Source organism: Carassius gibelio, chromosome B22 (assembly GCF_023724105.1).
Source record: "Carassius gibelio isolate Cgi1373 ecotype wild population from Czech Republic chromosome B22, carGib1.2-hapl.c, whole genome shotgun sequence".
Lineage (NCBI taxonomy): Eukaryota > Metazoa > Chordata > Actinopteri > Cypriniformes > Cyprinidae > Carassius > Carassius gibelio.
The window spans coordinates 15,914,923-15,935,626 of record NC_068417.1 but is presented as its reverse complement, the minus strand read 5'-3'; the positions used below and the strand labels follow the sequence as shown (position 1 = coordinate 15,935,626).

The 20,704-nt window shown below is 35.9% G+C and overlaps 1 protein-coding gene across 2 annotated transcripts in view; it reads left to right on the top strand.

Annotated features, from left to right (window-relative positions):
* Nucleotides 1-20,704, top strand: part of LOC127987236 (uncharacterized) — a 156,922-nt gene that overhangs the window by 73,972 nt on the left and 62,246 nt on the right. The window contains exon 7 of one of the 2 annotated variants that reach the window (XR_008161103.1): nucleotides 7,329-7,460. The exons of the other annotated variant lie outside the window; for it this stretch is intronic. The gene's annotated coding sequence lies outside the window, so the exon portion shown is untranslated. Of the gene's footprint in view, nucleotides 1-7,328; nucleotides 7,461-20,704 lie in introns of those variants that run through there. 2 annotated transcript variants of the gene reach the window in all.

Here is a 20,704-nt window from a genome sequence, read left to right as displayed (position 1 = left end):
TTGACTATAGTAAAAGTGATTCTTAGAGCCAGTGGTTCTGTAATAATCAGTTAATAATCATCAATAATCAGAATATGAACCTCAACAATGGTGACCATAAAAGAAAAAAATAAAAAAATGCTGCAGAGCATGCTGGGAGCCATGGATGAGTTTTGTACTACACTAGTACCCAGCATGCATTGCAGCATGTTTTTTTGTCACCATTGTTGAGGTTCATATTCTGATTATTAATGTCCGTGTGTGACGAGCTACTGGCATAGAAGACAAATGTATGTGTACAAAATGTTTATGAAATCATTTTTATATTAACTGATTATCACAGAATCACTGGCTCTTAGTGTCGTTTTTATTAGGTCCACTTGTACTAATTACACATTTGTTTAATCAGAGATTAGACTCTGTATAGATCAATGTTTGTGAATAATAATGAAAAATTATCATCACAGCTATAAAGTACAACAATCTACACATAGGTACAGGTGAACACCTGATGGCATTTCTTCTGGGCTTTTGAGTTACAACAAATGTGTTTTAGAAACACACAGTTATAACAGCCAGAGAAAAGACTAAGACAGAAATCAAGGGTCAAGAGCCCAACTAAAGCAAACACTGATCTCTAACATGGTTACTTCAAATGAAACAATAAATCAACATCTAAACCTTAGTTCATTCTCAATAAGATCTTCTGTAGACGTCTGACAGAAATAAAGTCAGTCTGGTTATTAATAAGTGGAGCTGGTGATGCTGTTTGTGGGTGGTTTAATCAGATCTTGAGAGATTTCATGTATTTTATTTCAGTTGATTTCATCTAAGTCTGTGTCTGAAGTCAGTTGTAGTAGTTCTTGTGTTTCTCTTTTCTTCAGAGATTCTGTTTGTTAACAGCAGCTGTTCATCACTAATTCTCAATCAGCACTCAGTTAATCACTTAATTACTTAAATGCAATGTACATCTTTCAGTGAACTCAACTGAATTAAGTAAAGAGTACTCATAACTGTTAGTTTTTTCATATTAAATGGTTTAAGGCAATCGGTTTCCTCAAATGGTTTGAGTTAACATAACTTGTCAGGTTTGAGTGAGGCTGTGTCTGAAGTCAGCTGTTGTTCCTTTCTCTCTTTTCTTCAGTAATTATGTTTGTTAACAGCAGGTGTTCATCACTAAAGCTCAATTAATCACTTAATCACTTAATTGCAATGTATATCTTCTTTCAGGGAACTCAACTGAATTAAGTTCAGAGTACTCATAACTGTTAGTTTTTTCAACTTAAATGGTTTAAGGCAATCGGTTTCCTCAAACGGTTTGAGTTAACATAACTTAAGGATATCTGTTTACTCAAACCGTTTGAGTTAAGTTTACTTGTCGGGTATTACAGTCAAGGCAATCGGTTTACTCAAACGATTTGAGTTAAGTTAACTTGTCGGGTTTTACAGTGCACATCTGATCCTCTGTAGTTCTCAATAACAGCAGGTGTTCATCACTAATGCACAATCAACTTTAACTCTTTGAGGACTTGGGATTTAACTTGAGAGTCGTTTGTGACTGGGAAGGAATGACTTGGTTCCTCTGGTGAAATCAGCTGCTGGACTTTTACTCTTTGGCCCCTGGACTTCCCACCTCTGTACAAAACTGGTCTCTTAAGGTACAAATCACAAGGGTACAGCACCAGTGACAAGCTATTGTACCCCTAAAGGTACAATTATGTACTTTATTTTCTGAGAGTGTACCCTCAAGGTTACAGCTTTTGTACCCTTGGCATAGGGTACATAAAACATCACCATCTGATCCTCTGCAATTCTCAATAACAGCAGGTGTTAATCATTAATGCACAGTCATCATTTAATTAGTCACTTAATTAACTCATTAACTTTAACTCTTTGAGGACTTGGGATTTGACTCAAGACTCGTTTGTGACTTGGAAGGAATGACTTAGTTCCTCCTCTGATGAAATCGGCTGATGAGTTCATGGGTGGAACAAAAATATGGCAGGACTTTTACTCTTTGGCCCCTGTACTTCCCACTTCTGACTACAACTGAATTTAGCCACAGCCTTCAACTGCAAAAAAAAAAAAAAAAAAAAACCTATGTCACCATAATTGTGGTAAGGGTTGGCTTTAGGTAGTGTCTTGACCCTTTTATTAATTCAAAGCAATTTGATTCAAAACAATTTCAATATTGTTTTTGCAACAAACATGTATGCATTGCTGAATCAAACCTTGTAGTGACAGATGATCTTATGCTTTTTCTGCTTATAACTCATGTTGACTTGGACATCATGAGATAGTCTTCTTTGGATTGTTGACTGACATTCAGCTTTTACCAGAGTTGGGACTTTCAAGTCACAAGCAAGTCTTCAAATCATATCCCAAGTCCTCAAAGGGTTAAAGTTAATGGCATAATTAAGTGACTAATTTAATGATGATTGTGCATTAATGATGAACACCTGCTGTTCTTGAGAATTACAGAGGATCAGATGTTGATTTTTTTATTGGTTAAAGTGATGCAACCATAATGGAGATCAGTGTTTGCTTTAGTGGGGCTCTTGACCCTTGACTGTCATGTTAGATCTCTTTATGTAGCATAAGAGAGAAGAAATTAATCAGTATGTGATATGTGGTCAGATTACAATCAAATTAGGGCTGGGCGATATATCGAACGATATGATCCTGCGCATCTAATCAGTAAAGCTGCTTCCGTGATCACCGCTAAAATCTCCATCACCTGCTTATAATTGGAGTGGCATTTAATAGACAGCAGAGGTGGGACTTTCAAGTCACAAGCAAGTATTCAAGTCATATCCAAGTCCTCAAAGGGTTAAAGTTAATGAGATAATTAAGTGACTAATTAAATGATGATTGTGCATTAGTGATGAACTTCTGCTGTTAACAATCAACATCACTGAAGTAAAGAGAAACACAAGAACTACAACTGAATTTAGCCACAGCCTTCAACTGAAAAAAAAAGTAAAAGAAAAAAAAACACAATGCCACCATAATTGTGGTCAGGGTTTGCTTTAGGTAGCCTCTTGACCCTTTTACTAATTCAAAGCAATTTGATTCAAAACAGCAATTTGATTGCTGAATCAAACCTTGTAGTGACAGATGATCTTATGCTTTTTCTGCTTATAACTCATGTTGACTTGGACATCATGAGATAGTCTTCTTTGGATTGTTGACTGACATTCAGCTTTTACCAGAGTTGGGACTTTCAAGTCACAAGCAAGTCTTCAAGTCATATCCCAAGTCCTCAAAGGGTTAAAGTTAATGAGATAATTAAGTGACTAATTAAATGATGATTGTGCATTAATGATGAACACCTGCTGTTCTTGAGAATTACAGAGGATCAGATGTTGATGTTTTATTGGTTAAAGTGATGCAACCATAATGGAGATCAGCGTGTGCTTTAGTTGGGCTCTTGACCCTTGACTGTCATGTTAGATCTCTTTATGTAGCATTGCATGAGGTGCTGTAAAGCAGAGAGAAGAAATTAATCTGTATGTGATAGGTGGTCAGATTACAATCAAATTAACATTAGCTCTATTTAAGTTTAGCATAATCAACCCAGTAAAACTACACTATGGAAAAAAAAATTAAAGTGAATTTTAGATCTACTAAGTGCATACAAAATTTGAAAAACTATACTCTGTAGACACACACAGACATCAAGAACCAGCATATGACTCTCAACAGTGGTGACAATCAACAAAATGTTGCATGCTGGGTAAAACCTTAGTAAAAACTCCCGTCATGCACTGCAGTATGAAAAATTGTCACCACTGTTGAGGATCGTGTGATAAGTGTGTTTGTCTAAAAACCTGAACGGATTGTCTCCTTTTGTGTCTTTCAACATTTAGATAATTTTTTTTTACTTCAGTTCAGTAATAACTGAGTGTCAGTCTACTATCCAAAAATAAACACAATTTCATGATGTTCAGTCATCATGAGTTATAAGCAGAAAAAGCATAAGATCATCTGTTATTGCAAGGTTCGACTCAACAATGCATACATGTTTGTTGCGAAAACAATATTGCAATTGTTTTGAATCAAATTGGTTTGAATTAGTAAAAGGGTCAAGACTACTTAAAGCAAACCCTGACCACAATTAGATATTTCTCTGTAAAAGTACATGTGCTGTTATAAAACAGTGCGATCAGTGCTGTGCAGAAAACCGTTACTAGCTTGTTTTACATGATGAAGTAATTATTAGGCATCAGCCTGTTTATTTCCAAAACAATTTTATGTATTTATTATTAACAAATGTTCAGTTTTTAAATAACCTACCTTGTGGAACCGTTGGTTTAATCACTATAATGACTACATTTCCTAATGTATGTAATAAATATACATTTTTCGAAATCTTTTCCTAATAAGACGCACAGACATCATGACCCAGCATATGAATCTCAACAATGGTGACAATCAACAAAACGCTTCAAGCTGAAGTGCATGCTGGGTAACACCATAGTAAAAACTCTGATTATGCACTGTAGCATGAATAATTATTGTAACCACTGTTGAGGATCATATGATAAGTGTTCATGTCTAAAATCCCAAGCCTGTACAATTTTTTCCCCCAATATTTAAGCATTACAATAATATTTGTTTAATAGGACTTTTTTTGTATTTCAGTAATTGCTGAACATAATTTAACAAACCAAAGAGAGACACCTTCATGAAGTTAATTAAAATGTTTTAGATGAAAAAAGGGCAATTAAATTTTCTACTTCAAGCTTTTAATTCAGCAATGTGTTAACGTTTACTACATAACACAACCGCAAGTGTTTAAAAGCAAATTATTTTGAATTATTAAAAGGGCCAAGAGCCCAACTAAAGCAAACACTGATCTCCATGATGGTGGACTCACCACAATTATGGTGACAAAGTTTTTTTTTTTTTTTCAGTTGATTTCATCCAAGACTGTGCTTAAAGTCAATTGTAGTTCTTGTGTTTCTCTTTTCTTCAGTGATGTTGATTGTTAACAGCAGGTGTTCATCACTAATGCAGAATTATCATTTAATTAGTCACTTAATTATCTCATTGACTTTAACTCTTTGAGGACTTGGGATTTAACTTGAGACTTGTTTGTGACTTGAAAGGAATGACTTGTTTCCTCCTCTGGTGAAATCAGCTGCTGGGTTCATGGGTGGAGCAAAAATATGGCAGGACTTTTACTTTCTGACCCCTGGACTCTCCACCTCTGGTCAGCATGAGTTATAAGCAGAAAAAGCATAAGATCATCTGTTACTGCAAGGTTCGACTCAACAATGCATACATGTTTGTTGCGAAAACAATATTGCAATCGTTTTGAATCAAATTGGTTTGAATTAGTAAAAGGGTCAAGACACTACTTAAAGCAAACCTTGACCACAATTATGGTGGCATAGTGTTTTTTTTCTTTTACTTTTTTTTTCAGTTGAAGGCTGTGGCTAAATTCAGTTGTAGTTCTTGTGTTTCTCTTTACTTCAGTGATGTTGATTGTTAACAGCAGAAGTTCATCACTAATGCACAATCATTTAATTAGTCACTTAATTATCTCATTAACTTTAACCCTTTGAGGACTTGGATATGACTTGAAGACTTGCTTGTGACTTGAAAGTCCCACCTCTGATAGACAGAGCTGTAGATCGCTGACAAGCCACGCCATATCGCGTTCATATCGAAGGCGATTCATCTGCGATAATGAACGCGATATGGCGTGGCTCGTCAGCGATCTACGGCTCTGTCTATGAAATGCCACTCCAATTATAAGCAGGTGATGGAGATTTTAGCGGTGATCACAGAAGCAGCTTTACTGATTAGATGCGCATGATCATTTCGTTCGATATATCGCCCAGCCCTAATCTTAATGAACATCATACAACACATGGACATTAATATTACCCTTAATAACACTTTAGGAAAATGTGTTAAATGATCTGGAGAGTGGAAGCCCACATAGCAACATTGTGTCAGCCCAGATCCGGCCCACATTTGAGCCCACAAGCTTCTTGTGTTTCTGCTTATCTCTTTTTCTGTTCTCTTCTTTCCTTCAGTGATTCTACTTGTTAACAGGCTTATTAAGGCTGAAATTACTTCATATTTAATATATACACAGATTTTGTTGCTCAGATAAGGTCCAGTTCTGGTTAATTTCTTTACTCTTGGCTGACATGTGGCATTGCTATGGCCTCCTTGTGGCTCAAATCTGGCAAACAGGAGCGGTCCGCCCAAGTGCCATCATTCCACGCTGTTGTGGGCCAGATCATCTTTCCACGGGTGCCAGATGTGGGCCGGATCTGGGCCGACACAATGTTGCTATGTGGGACAGTACAGACCAAAAGTTTGGAAGCATTACTATTTTTAATGTTTTTGAAAGAAATTTCTTCTGCTCATCAAGCCTGCATTTATTTGATCAAAAAAACAGAAAAAATGTAATTATGTGATATTACAATTTAAAAATTTTTTTTTTACAATTTATTATACTTAAAATTATCTTTTATTTCTGTGATGCAAAGCTGAATTTTTAGGATCATTATCACATGATCCTTTAGAAATCATTCTAATATGATGATTCATTATTAAAGTTGGAAACAGTTCTGATGCTTAATATTTTTTCAGAACATGTGATACTTTTTTGTTCTGCTGATTGTGGCTGCTGCTGGTATGATTTACTATTGCAAGCGTCAACAAGCAAGACAATGTAGTGAGTATCACATACAGATGTTTTAATAAGATGCTAAATTGTGATTTATTGTGTGAAAATAATCTTAACAGATGTGAAAATGTGTGTTTTTATTGTAGCTAACCAAAGTAATGTGTGTGTGTGTGGGGGTGGGGGGGGGGTCATGTCTATTAGTTTTTTGTTTTTTAAATATGTCTATACCATTTTCTTTTTTGATTTAAGTTTTAGTTACTTTAGTTCATCCAGATAAAGTAAACAATAATGAGAATGTTGCCCTATGAGCTACTACCTGAAATATAATTTTTTTTCTATTTCATTTTAATAACTTTTATTTTATTTTTGCTAATGTTTTTTATTATTATTATTATTATTATTATTATTATGGTTTTAGTTTAGTTAGCTGTAATAACCCTAGTCATTAACAGAATCATCCTATGTTTAAGGCCTTTTTGTTAATAGTTTATAAAAAGATTTTATCCATGTCTTCAATCTTGTTCATTTCATTTGAACATTTGAATCATTTTTTATTTTATTTTTTTTATACAGGAGAACAGTGCACACATCATTTAATCGTGCTGACAGTGGATCGGAGCCTGAGTTAATGAGCCGTCCTGTAATAGAAATATGAATACCAGTGCGACACCAGGTTGATGTTAAGATGACAAGTTCAGAGGTTAAAGTTTGTGACTCTGTCACACAGGACGCATGTCCCTGCTCAATATATTATAATGATTTTATGTATATTTGTGTATATTTATGTATATTTGTTTTAATATGTTGTCTTCAGCCATTTTATTATTCTTAACCAGTTTAATTTGTGTATGTCTTTAAATGAGTCCGGGTCATGTGACTGTTCACATGACAGAAAATAGGAAATGGAGAGCATGAAGAGGAAGCATGTGAAACAAGCATTGGACATTGCTCTCCTTACGACTAAGTGGTGATCACCTCCAAACTGGAATAATGGAGTTATCTTTTTGGACTTACCTTTCCAGCACTTTTGATTAACACCACAGTGGTCTTTTGTGTTTACACCGGTGGACACTTTTGGGACAATCAGATTTCTTAAGGACTGTTTTAATAGAATGGAACTGAAAGACGCTTTTAACATCTGAGTTATTCTAGATTTATTGTTGTGTTTTAAATCTCTTTAAAAATAATATTGATTTTAAAAATTTATTTGATTTCCATTAATACAAGTGGTTTTTACTGTACTAACCCTGGTGTTATCAGTCAGTAATATTTTAAATGTTCATTTAAATATTGAAATGTTTATTAAAAAATGTTGTTAATATTTTGATTGTGATTTTTTTTTTTTTTTTTTTTTTGTCTGAACATAAAAAAAACATCAAGAGAAAGTACAGGTATCTGCCTGTAAACAGAACATTTTATTGTAGATTCATGCATTATTTTTTAAAACACTTTAATGTGGTTAAGTTTCATAAGTATTTTGATAGGGCTGGGCGATATATCTAACGATATGATCATGCGCATCTAATCAGTAAAGCTGCTTCCGTGATCACCGCTAAAGTCGCCATCACCTACTTATAATTGGAGTGGCATTTAATAGACAGCAGAGGTGGGACTTTCAAGTCACAAGCAAGTCTTCAAGTCATATCCCAAGTCCTCAAAGGGTTAAAGTTAATGAGATAATTAAGTGACTAATTAAATGATGATTGTGCATTAGTGATGAACATCTGCTGTTAACAATCAACATCACTGAAGTAAAGAGAAACACAAGAACTACAACTGAATTTAGCCACAGCCTTCAACTGAAAAAAAGTAAAAAAAAAAACACTATGCCACCATAATTGTGGTCAAGGTTTGCTTTAAGTAGTGTCTTGACCCTTTTACTAATTCAAACCAATTTGATTCAAAACAATTGCAATATTGTTTTCGCAACAAACATATATGAATTGCTGAGTCGAACCTTGCAGTAACAGATGATCTTATGCTTTTTCTGCTTATAACTCATGATGACTGAACATCATGAAATTGTGTTTATCTTTGGATAGTAGACTGACACTCAGCTATTACTGAACTGAAGTAAAAATAATCACAATGCTTCAATGTTGAAAAACACAAAAGGAGCCAATCAGTTTAGGTTTTTAGACAAACACACTTATCACACGATCCTCAACAGTGGTGACAATTTTTCATACTGCAGTGCATGACGGGAGTTTTTACCCAGCATGCAACATTTATTGATTGTCACCACTGTTGAGAGTCATATGCTGGATCTTGATGTCTGTGTGTGTCTACAGAGTATAATTTTTAAAATTTTGTATGCACTTAGTAGATTTAAAATTCACTTTAATTTTTTTTCCATAGTGTAGTTTTACTGGTTTGATTATGCTAAACTTCAATAGAGCTAATGTCAATTTGATTGTAATCTGACCACCTATCACATACAGATTAATTTCTTCTCTCTGCTTTACAGCACCTCATGCAATGCTACATAAAGAGATCTAACATGACAGTCAAGGGTCAAGAGCCCAACTAAAGCACACGCTGATCTCCATTATGGTTGCATCACTTTAACCAATAAAACATCAACATCTGATCCTCTGTAATTCTCAAGAACAGCAGGTGTTCATCATTAATGCACACACATCATTTAATTAGTCACTTAATTATGTCATTAACTTTAACCCTTTGAGGACTTGGGATATGACTTGAAGACTTGCTTGTGACTTGAAAGTCCCAACTCTGGTAAAAGCTGAATGTCATTCAACAATCCAAAGAAGACTATCTCATGATGTCCAAGTCAACATGAGTTATAAGCAGAAAAAGCATAAGATCATCTGTCACTACAAGGTTTGATTCAGCAATGCATACATGTTTGTTGCAAAAACAATATTGCAATTGTTTTGAATCAAATTGGTTTGAATTAGTAAAAGGGTCAAGAGACTACCTAAAGCAAACCCTGACCACAATTATGGTGACATAGTGTTTTTTTTTTTTTTTTTCAGTTGAAGGCTGTGGCTAAATTCAGCTGTAGTTCTTGTGTTTCTCTTTACTTCAGTGATGTTGATTGTTAACAGCAGAAGTTCATCACTAATGCACAATCATCATTTAATTAGTCACTTAATTATCTCATTAACGTTAACCCTTTAAGGATTTGGATATGACTTGAGAAGGGTATTCCTGCACAACCGGAGGCTGCAGTTTCAGGACCGCAGTTCTTGGACCGCAGCTTTAGGACCCTAGTATTTTTGTGACAGCGTCACCTACTGTACTGGATCAACACTAATAAAAGATGGACGACGTGGACAGCAGTCAGACGGTGAGTACCGATATTTAATTAAGTTTTATTTTATAACGTTTAAACGGTGCAAAGTTTACATAGTGAGAACTGCTACCTATGAATTAATAATTAATTCCCACCAAATTAAGAATTTGTGACCTAGTTTTATAAATTACTACGACGTTAATTCGTGGCTATGATTTCATAAATCCTTGTTGTGTTTTAATGACGAAGTATTATAAGTGAATCTAGCCTGCACATTAATTAAACTTATCAGATGACAAGAGCCTGGTTGATGTAAGGTTTGTAAGATTTACCTGCAGCTTAATGTATTAATGTGAATACTGGGTTAATAATCGTTGTTTTACCATATTTATGTATAAAATATCTTTCATAATTAAACTGCACTGACTGCCTAGTTGCAGTATGTGTTAGCCTGTTGTTTTGGCATTGTTTTGCAATGATAAATGAGGCATTTGGCAATTTTAATAGCTTGCTACAATTTGGCCTAATCTGCAGGTCTACTCCACGTACAGTTATACATTGCTATCATGTGTTAGTTTCTGTCATGTTCTGCATGGCCAATATGAAGGGATTTTATGGATTTGGTTAGGCTCATTGTAGGAGAGATGATTAAAAAAGGCACTAGGGATATATTCATGATCTCAAAATATTCTAACAAGTACACCTCTCTCTTTTTCAAGATAGATATAACAATCCAAAAAGGGAGATCCCTGCCCGAATTGAAGAGATGCACCACATGCTGCAAGGACTTTCACTTTTCATATATATATATATTCCAGTTGAATATGTTAAACAAATGTTTCTTATTTATCTCTCTGTCTCTCGCTCTCTCTTTCTCTAGAGTTGAAGCCCACAGCCATTCTATCCATGCAGCAACTGATGGAAAAGGATCACTTAGCGTTCACTTTGTTCACTTTGGTGCTGTTGTGATGTTGTCGCAAAAATGACATATATATATATATATATATTAGGGGTGTAACGATACGCGTATTCGTATTGAACCGTTCGGTACGACGCTTTCGGTTCGGTACGCGGTACGCATTACGTATACCGAACGGTTCGTTGGAGTAATTAATTATATTTGAAAAAAAAAAAAAAAGAGAGAGAGAGAGAGAGAAATATAATAATATGCGTTCAACAAGGTAGCCCAATAACCCAAACAACGTAACAGGCAATGCCCCTGACACTCCCGAAGAAGAAAAAAACACCATCTTATATGTTTATGTTAGGCTACTCAGCAGGCGCTCGCTCACTCAGTACGCGCTGAAGGCTCGTTGCAAAATAGCCAATGCGTTTAACAGACTAGAAATGAGAAGATCCTCCAATAACCAACAGGTCTGGTGTTTGGGTGCACTTTGGATTCCCTGTAAGCTATAATGGTGATGGCAAGAGAGTGGTGGATAAAAAAACAACGGTATGTCGCATCTGCAACATGACAGGGTACACCAGCGGGAATACAAAAAAAAAAAAAAAAACACCAGCGGGAATATCTGGGATATATGCGTCAGTACTATCTGGGAAAAGACGAAAAAAAGGAGAAACATGCACGCAGCAAACTATCCCTGCAGCATTTAGACACTATTACAGGGAATCCAACCCAAACACCAGACCTGTTGGTTATTTTAGGATCTTATATTTCTGGTCTGTTAAATGCATTCGACATTTTGCAACGAGCCTTCAGCGCGTGCTGAGTGAGCGAGCGCCTTAGGGGCCGTTCACATATCGCTCCTAAAAACGCGTGGAAAACGCTAAGCGCGTCTTTCTCCTCCTTTCCAAAGCGCTCGGGCAGAAGCGCTCATGAGGCGTCTGTCTTTGCTAAGCAACGATGACGTGCTCTCTCCATGAGACGCGGAAATTTCAGCGAAGGATAAATGGATTTGCAGCTCTAAAAATCGCTTGCAGTAGCTCTGCTACTAAATTTATTTCAAAATTGCAATCCATATACAACTATGATCAGCTGTTCCTTCATCTTGGCTGAGCTCTCAACGTTGTTACGGGAAAGGATGAAGCTGATTGGTTGGTTCTTGTCACATGACCCGCGGTGCGCTTGCGGCATTCTGAAAAGTTGAGATGTTTTTGCATTTTGCTGTATCTAAAACGTATCGAACCGAACCGAACCGAACCGTGACATCAGTGTATCGTATCGAACCGAACCGTGAATTTTGTGAACCGTTACACCCCTAATATATATATATATATATATATATATATATATATATATATATACATATACAGTACAGACCAAAAGTTTTGTTCTCATTCAAAGAGTTTTCTTTATTTTCATGACTATGAAAATTGTAGATTCACACTGAAGGCATCAAAACTATGAATTAACACATGTGGAATTATATATGGAATTATATACATAACAAAAAAGTGTGAAACAACTGAAGATATGTCATATTGTAGGTTCTTCAAAGTAGCCACCTTTTGCTTTGATTACTGCTTTGCACACTCTTGGCATTCTCTTGATGAGCTTCAAGAGGTAGCCACCTGAAATGGTCTTCCAACAGTCTTGAAGGAGTTCCCCGAGTGATGCTTAGCACTTGTTGGCCCTTTTGCCTTCTGTCTGCGGTCCAGCTCACCCCTAAACCATCTCGATTGGGTTCAGGTCCGGTGACTGTGGAGGCCAGGTCATCTGGCACAGCACCCCAACACTCTCCTTCTTGGTCAAATAGCCCTTGATGCCTTCATAGTCATGAAAATAAAGAAAACTCTTTGAATGAGAAGGTGTGTCCAAACTTTTGGTCTGTACTGTGTGTGTATATATATGTATATAAATAAACATTCTTGAATCATTCTTGTGTCTTGTCTTGCCTCTCAACAACTTTTAAAATATTGGCAGTAATTTAGTGACTCCATACGCTGATTCCAACTTTAACTTACCTGATAATGAGCTAATTCACCTTAAGTAGGTTAATCAATATACTGTATAATTCAAGAGACTAAGACTTTTAAGGTTAATTGTTGTAAATTGTTTTACAAAATTGATATTTCATTTATATTTTGTGTAAATTCATGTTTAAATTTAAAATTGTGACTCAAAGCACACTTAGTAATTAACCTCTGCTGCATTTTGAATCAAAAATCACATTTAAAAAAAAAATGCTACTGAGATTAATATATTGATGCTATATACAAAGTAACGTGACTGCAAACTTAACCAACAGGGTACTAGAACTGCGGTCCTGAAACTGCAGCCATCGCTATATCGTCCATTATGGTAGGTGGCGCTGTCAGGAAAAACTAGGGTCCTAGAACTGCGGCCCAGATCTGCGGTCCTGAATCTGCAGCCTCCGGTTGTGCAGGAACATACTATTGTATGACTTGAAGACTTGCTTGTGACTTGAAAGTCCCACCTCTGCTGTCTATTAAATGCCACTCCAATTATAAGCAGGTGATGGAGATTTTAGCGGTGATCACGGAAGCAGCTTTACTGATTAGATGCGCATGATCATATCGTTAGATATATCACCCAGCCCTAGTTTAAATCAAGGCAATCTATTTACTCAAACGTTTTGAGTAAAGTTTACTTATCGGGTTTTACAGTGCTATTTCTTTTGTCTGTTTTCTTAATTGCAGAATATTTATCACGTGCATCCAGTCCTTCATGCTGTCTTTGCTGTAAACTGGTTTAAAGGGACAGAATTGAGAGACTTATTTACCCTCATTTGATAAAACTGTTTTGAAAAAAAATATTTTACATTTAGAAATTTCTAGAATATCTGTTTCGGGTTTTTTGTTAGTGTAAAAACTTTTCCAAAATAAAAAAGTAAGCAGAGGTGGAGAGTCCAGGGTTCAGAAAGTAAAAGTCCTGCCATATTTTTGCTCCACCCATGAACCCAGCAGCTGATTTCACCAGAGGAGGAATCAAGTCATTCCTTTCAAGTAGGGCTGCACGATTAATCGCATGCGATTGTCATGCGTGTCTCATCAGTAAAGATGGTTCTGTGATTAGTGGTAAATGTCCATCAGCTGCTTTCAAATGGAGCCGCACCTAATATACAGAGCCGTAGATCGTTGACAAGCTACGCAATATCGCGTTCATAACCGCATGCGATTAATCTGCGATTATGAACGTGATATTGCACAGCTTGTCAGTGAATTACGGCTTCCCATCACACTAGATGTGGACTGACATTGCTCAGAAGTCAGATGTTGGTTGAAAGTGAAAACCCAACCTCTGTTTGGTGTCAAACTCTAGCGTAAATACTCCAAAAACATTACAATCTTCACTTATTATAAACAAGATTTATTTCTGTCATAAATGTAAAAAAGTTCTTATTGAGATTAACAGAGATGTTGATGGTTTATTGAAAATTATAGTTTAGTTTGATGTCACCATTATGCTGATCAGTACTTAGGAAGTATGACTCTTTTCAGTGTTAGCGTTCATTTAGCTGCTGTAATTAAATCTGTTACAGCAAAAACATTGAGAAAAAGATGTCATTCGATAATGTTGGTTACTGGCTGATATTAAAAATGTCTTAATGTAACAATCTGATCAACTGATTTTACCAGGAGTCTGTTCTACGCTATTAATTTAATATTAGTGACTATAGCAGATGTGTTGCAATACACAGGGTCCTGACAATTTATGTTATTTTATTTTATCTGATATTTTTAAACTATATTGTTTTAGAATCACTTCGAACCATAGGATACTTAGACATACAGAGACCTTAAGAATTAGTGTAAGAATCTCAACAATGGTGACATGCTTCATGCCGCAATGCATTCTGGGTGCTATGGATGAGTTTTGCATGATGTACCCAGAATACATTGCAGCATAAAGCATGTCACCATTGCTGAGATTCATACACTGAATCTTGATGTTTGTGTGACAATTTTTTTTTAAAATTTTTGAAATTATCTGCTTTAAATTCAATTGGGTGTCAGGTTGTTGACCATTGAGTCACTTTAATAAATAATACTTAACTAACACCACACAGTAGCTTGGGTGAAAACAAGTAATCAGACACATCAATCATCAGCAAGCAAACAGCACCATTGAACCACATATTCGTTTGCTGTTTTAGCCACAATAAAGATGACAGCAGCTAAAAAACAACACCGTCAAGTCAAGTGTCAAATTGCACAACTAAAGCCAACACTTACCAGCATTATGGTGACATCAAACCAAGCTATTACTTTTAAACAGACATCAACATCCACATCTAAACATCCACTTAAATCTTAATTAGAATGTTATGGAATAATGTTCTAATAATGTTATTGATAAACATTTGTAGAATGTTTTTAGAGAACGTTATCCTATCTTTTGAGAGAACGTTCTGGGAACAAAAATAAAACTACCCGCTAAAAACATTGTTAGAACAATCCATGGGAATGTTCTTAGAACATTTTAGAACAAAGAAAATTCTAGCTGGGAAGTGCCGCTCCATTTGAAACCAGGTGGTGGACATTTACTGCTAATCACAGAACCGGCTTTACTGACAAAGACACGCATGACAATCGCATGCGATTAATCGTGCAGCCCTACTTTCAAGTCACAAACAAGTCTCAAGTTAAATCCCAAGTCCTCAAAGAGTTAAAGTCAATGAGATAATTAAGTGACTAATTAAATGATAATTCTGCATTAGTGATGAACACCTGCTGTTAACAATCAACATCACTGAAGAAAAGAGAAACACAAGAACTACAATTGACTTTAAGCACAGCCTTGGATGAAATCAACTGGAAGAAAAAAAAAAAAAAAACTTTGTCACCATAATTGTGGTGAGTCCACCATCATGGAGATCAGTGTTTGCTTTAGTTGGGCTCTTGACCCTTTTAATAATTCTAAGTAATTTGCTTTTAAACACTTGCGGTTGTGTTATGTAGTAAACGTTAACACATTGCTGAATTAAAAGCTTGAAGTAGAAAATTTAATTGCCCTTTTTTCATCTAAAACATTTTAATTAACTTCATGAAGGTGACTCTCTTTGGTTTGTTAAATTATGTTCAGCAATTACTGAACTACAAAAAAAGTCCTATTAAACAAATATTATTGTAATGCTTAAATATTGGGGGAAAAAAACGTACAGGCTCGGGATTTTAGACATGAGCACTTATCATATGATCCTCAACAGTGGTTACAATAATTATTCATGCTACAGTGCATAATCAGAGTTTTTACTATGGTGTTACCCAGCATGCACTTCAGCTTGAAGCGTTTTGTTGATTGTCACCATTGTTGAGATTCATATGCTGGGTCATGATGTCTGTGCGTCTTATTAGGAAAAGATTTCGAAAAATGTATATTTATTACATACATTAGGAAATGTATTCATTATAGTGATTAAACCAACGGTTCCACAAGGTAGGTTATTTAAAAACTGAACATTTGTTAATAATAAATACATAAAATTGTTTTGGAAATAAACAGGCTGATGCCTAATAATTACTTCATCATGTAAAACCAGCTAGTAACAGTTTTCTGCACAGCACTCATCGCACTGTTTTATAACAGCACATGTACTTTTACAGAGAAATATCTAACATAAGAAATCAAAGGTCAAGAGCCCAACTGAAGCAAACACTGATCTCCATGATGGTGGCATAATTTTAACCAATAAAACATCAGCATCTGATCCTCTGTAACGCACAATAACAGCAGGCGTTCATCACCAATGCACAATCATCATTTAATTAGTCTCTTAATTATCTCATTGACTTTAACTCTTTGAGGACTTGGGATTTGAGTTGAGACTAATTTGTGACTTGGAAGGAATGACTTGATTCCTCTGGTGAAATCAGCTGCTGAGTTCATGGGTGGAGCAAAAATGTGGCAGGACTTTTACTTTCTGACCCCTGGACTCTCCACCTCTGAAAGTAAGTAAGTGAAATTTTCACTTATTTTTCACAAGATCTTGAAGTGTTCCTGTAGCTCAGTGGTAGAACATTGCATTAGCAAGTGCAAGGTTGAGGGTTCGATTCCCTGGGAACACATGAGAGGTGAAAATTGTTAGCCTGAATGCACTGTAAGTTGCCTTGGATAAAAGTGTCTGCTAAATGCATTAATTTAATATTATTTAATTAAATTTTACTCAATAAAATGTACTTATTATTATTTTTATTTTTTTTACTTAACTTAGTTAAGTAAGATTTAGTTAGATTTACTTAATTTCCAAATGTGTTAAATTTACTTGAAAAATGCTTGTGCAAAAACTTGCCAAATAAAAATTAAGTAAATTTACTTATTACTTTTTTCAGTGTACATCAACAGAACTGTAGTGGAGCGTGTGTCGAGTTTCAAGTTCCTTGGCATCCACATCTCAGGTGACCTCACATGGTCCCATAACACCTACACCCTGGTCAAAAAGGCACAGCAGCGACTTTACTTCTTAGGGAGCCATAAGAAAGTTCACCTGAGTCCCAGGATCCTTGTGGAATTCTACCGCTGTTCGGTTGAGAGCATACTAACAAACTGCATTTCATTATGGTACAGTAATTGCTCCACATCTGACCGCAAAGCACTCCACCTGGTAGTGAAAACTGCTCAACGGATCACCAGAACCCAGTTAACATCTATTGAGAACATTTATCATGAGCGCTGTCTGGGCAGGGCAAGAAACATCATCAAGGATGCCTCCCACCCTAACCATGGATTTTTCACCCTCCTTCCATCCGGCAGGCGTTACAGGAGCCTACGCTCTCGTACTAGTAGGCTCAGGAAGAGCAAGAAGGGTATTCCTGCACACCCGGAGGCTGCAGTTTCAGGACCTCAATTCTAGGACCGCAGCTTTAGGACCCTAGTTTTTTTGTGACAGCGCCACCTACCGTACTGGATCAACACTAATTAAAGATGGAAGACGTGGACATCAATCACACAATGAGTACCGATTTTTAATTAAGTTTTATTTTATAACGTTTAAACGGTGCAAAGTTTACATAGTGAGAACTGCTACCTATGAATTAATAATTAATTCCCACCAAATTAAGAATTTGTGAGCTAGTTTTATGAATTACTACGACGTTAATTCGTGGCCATGATTTCATAAATCCTTGTAGAGTTTTAATGACGAAGTATTATAAGTGAATCTAGCCTGCACTTTAATTAAACTTATCAGACGACAAGAGCATGGTTAATGTGAGGTTTGTAAGATTTACCTGCAGCTTAATGTATTAGTGTGAATACTGGCTTAATAGTCGTTGTTTTACCATATTTATGTATAAAATATCTTTCATAATTAAACTGCACTGACTGCCTAGTTGCAGTATGTGTTAGCCTGTTGTTTTGGCATTGTTTTGCAATGATGAATGAGGCGTTTGGCAATTTTAATAGCTTGTTACAATTTGGCCTAATCTGCAAGTCTACTCCACATCCAGTCCATTGATATCATGTGTTAGTTTCTGTCATGTTCTGCATGGCCAATATGAAGTGATTTTATGGATTTGGTTAGGCTCATTGTAGGACAGATGATTAAAAAAAGCACTAGGGATATTTTCATGATCTCAAAATATTCTAACAAGTACACTCTCTCTTTTTCAAGATAAATATTGCAATCCAAAAAGGGAGATCCCTGCCCGAATTGAAGAGATGCACCATATGCTGCAAGGACTTTTCATATATATATATATATATATATGGACCGCAGACAGAAGGCAAAAGGGCCAACAAGTGCTAAGCATCTCTCGGGGAACTCCTTCAAGACTGTTGGAAGACCATTTCAGGTGACTACCTCTTGAAGCTCATCAAGAGAATGCCAAGAGTGTGCAAAGCAGTAATCAAAGCTAAAGGTGGCTACTTTGAAGAACCTACAATATGACATATTTTCAGTTGTTTCACACATTTTTTGTTATGTATATAATTCCATATATAATTCCACATGTGTTAATTCATAGTTTTGATGCCTTCAGTGTGAATCTACAATTTTCGTAGTCATGAAAATAAAGAAATCTCTTTGAATGAGAAGGCGTCCAAACTTTTGGTCTGTACTATATATATATATATATATATATATATATATATATTAAATAAACATTCTTGAAACATTCTTGTGTCTTGTCTTGCCTATCAACAACTTTTAAAATATCGGCTGTAATTTAGTGACTCCATACGCAGATTCCAACTTTAACTTACCTGATAATGAGCTAATTCACCTTAAGGAGGTTAATCAATATTCTATATAATTCAAGAGATTAAGACTTTTAAGGTTCTTCATTTTTGAATTTTACAAAATTGATATTTAATTTATATTTTTTGTAAATTCATGTTTAAATTTAAAATTGTGACTCAAAGCACACTTAGTAATTAACCTCTGCTGCATTTTGAATCAATATTTAAAAACAAATACTACTGAGATTAATATATTGATGCCATATACAAAGTAACGTGACTGCAAACTAAACCAACAGGGTACTAGAACTGCGGTCCTGAAACTGCAGCCATCGCTATATCATCCAGTATGATAGGTGCCGCTGTCACGAAAAACTAGGGCCCTATAACTGCGGTCCTAGATCTGTGGTCCTGAATCTGCAGCCTCCGGTTGTGCAGGAACATACTATTGGGAAGAGCTTCTTCCCGGAGGCTGTGACACTTCTGAACTCCACACCACCAATCTAACCTGCACCTGATCTTTTACTGCACTGGTCACAGTACTTACACACATATATTTTGCACAGACTGCACTCTATTCTACTTATTACTGTAAATTGTCTAAAGTTGTTACTGTACAAAGCACAGTAAACTATTTCTATAAAAATATAATTGCACTACAGTTATTTTGCATATAATACATTGTTTAACAATACTTTTGCACACTCATCCAACTGTATTTATTACCACTGATCTCACATTGCTCTGTTCATAAAAAAAAGTGAAAGTGACGTGACATTCAGCCAAGTATGGTGACCCATACTCAGAATTTGTGCTCTGCATTTAACCCATCCAAAGTGCACACACACACACAGAGCAGTGAACACACACACACACACTGTGAACACACACCCGGAGCAGTGGGCAGCCATTTATGCTGCGGCACCCAGGGAGCTGTTGGGGGTTCGATGCCTTGCTCAAGGACACCTAAGTCATGGTATTGCAGGTGGAGAGAGCACTGTACACGCACTCCCCCCACCCACAATTCCTGCCGGCCCAAGACTCGAACTCACAAACTTTCGATTGGGAGAGCGACTCTCTAACCATTAGGCCACGACATCCCCCATAATTTACATACAATCCCTAAATTTGCATTCCAATTTATATTCTGTATATACTCTGCTGAATAATGTATATAGCAACTCCACTGTACATTCTGTAAATCATAGCTTCACTTACTCTGCACTTTCATGTATGTAAACACTGTATTCTTGAACTTCTGGTTAGATGCTAACTGCATTTCATTAGCTCTGTACTTACACTCTGCATAATGACAATAAAGTTGAATCTAATCCAATCTAAACTATACAATTATATTACACAAGATTCATGTTTTAAAATGCTTATTGTATTGTAACTGTACCTTAATGCATCATTATAACAAAGTATGATGTTTCATTCTGTTTTTTGTGGCTGCAGCTGCTGGTGTGATTTACTGTCACAAGCACCGACAAGCAGGACAAAATAGTGAGTATTGTGTAACAACATGGAAATATGTGATTGGTTGTTTGCAAATTATATTTAAAAGATTTGGAAAGAATATTGAAATTAACGAAAGTAATGTGTTTAATTGAGTTTATTTTTTAAACAGGACCCAGGACACAGTGCAGTGATCTGGTGAGATACTGTGCACTGAATTACAACACATTGTCAATGCTCTGGTGTGGTCCAGTGGTAA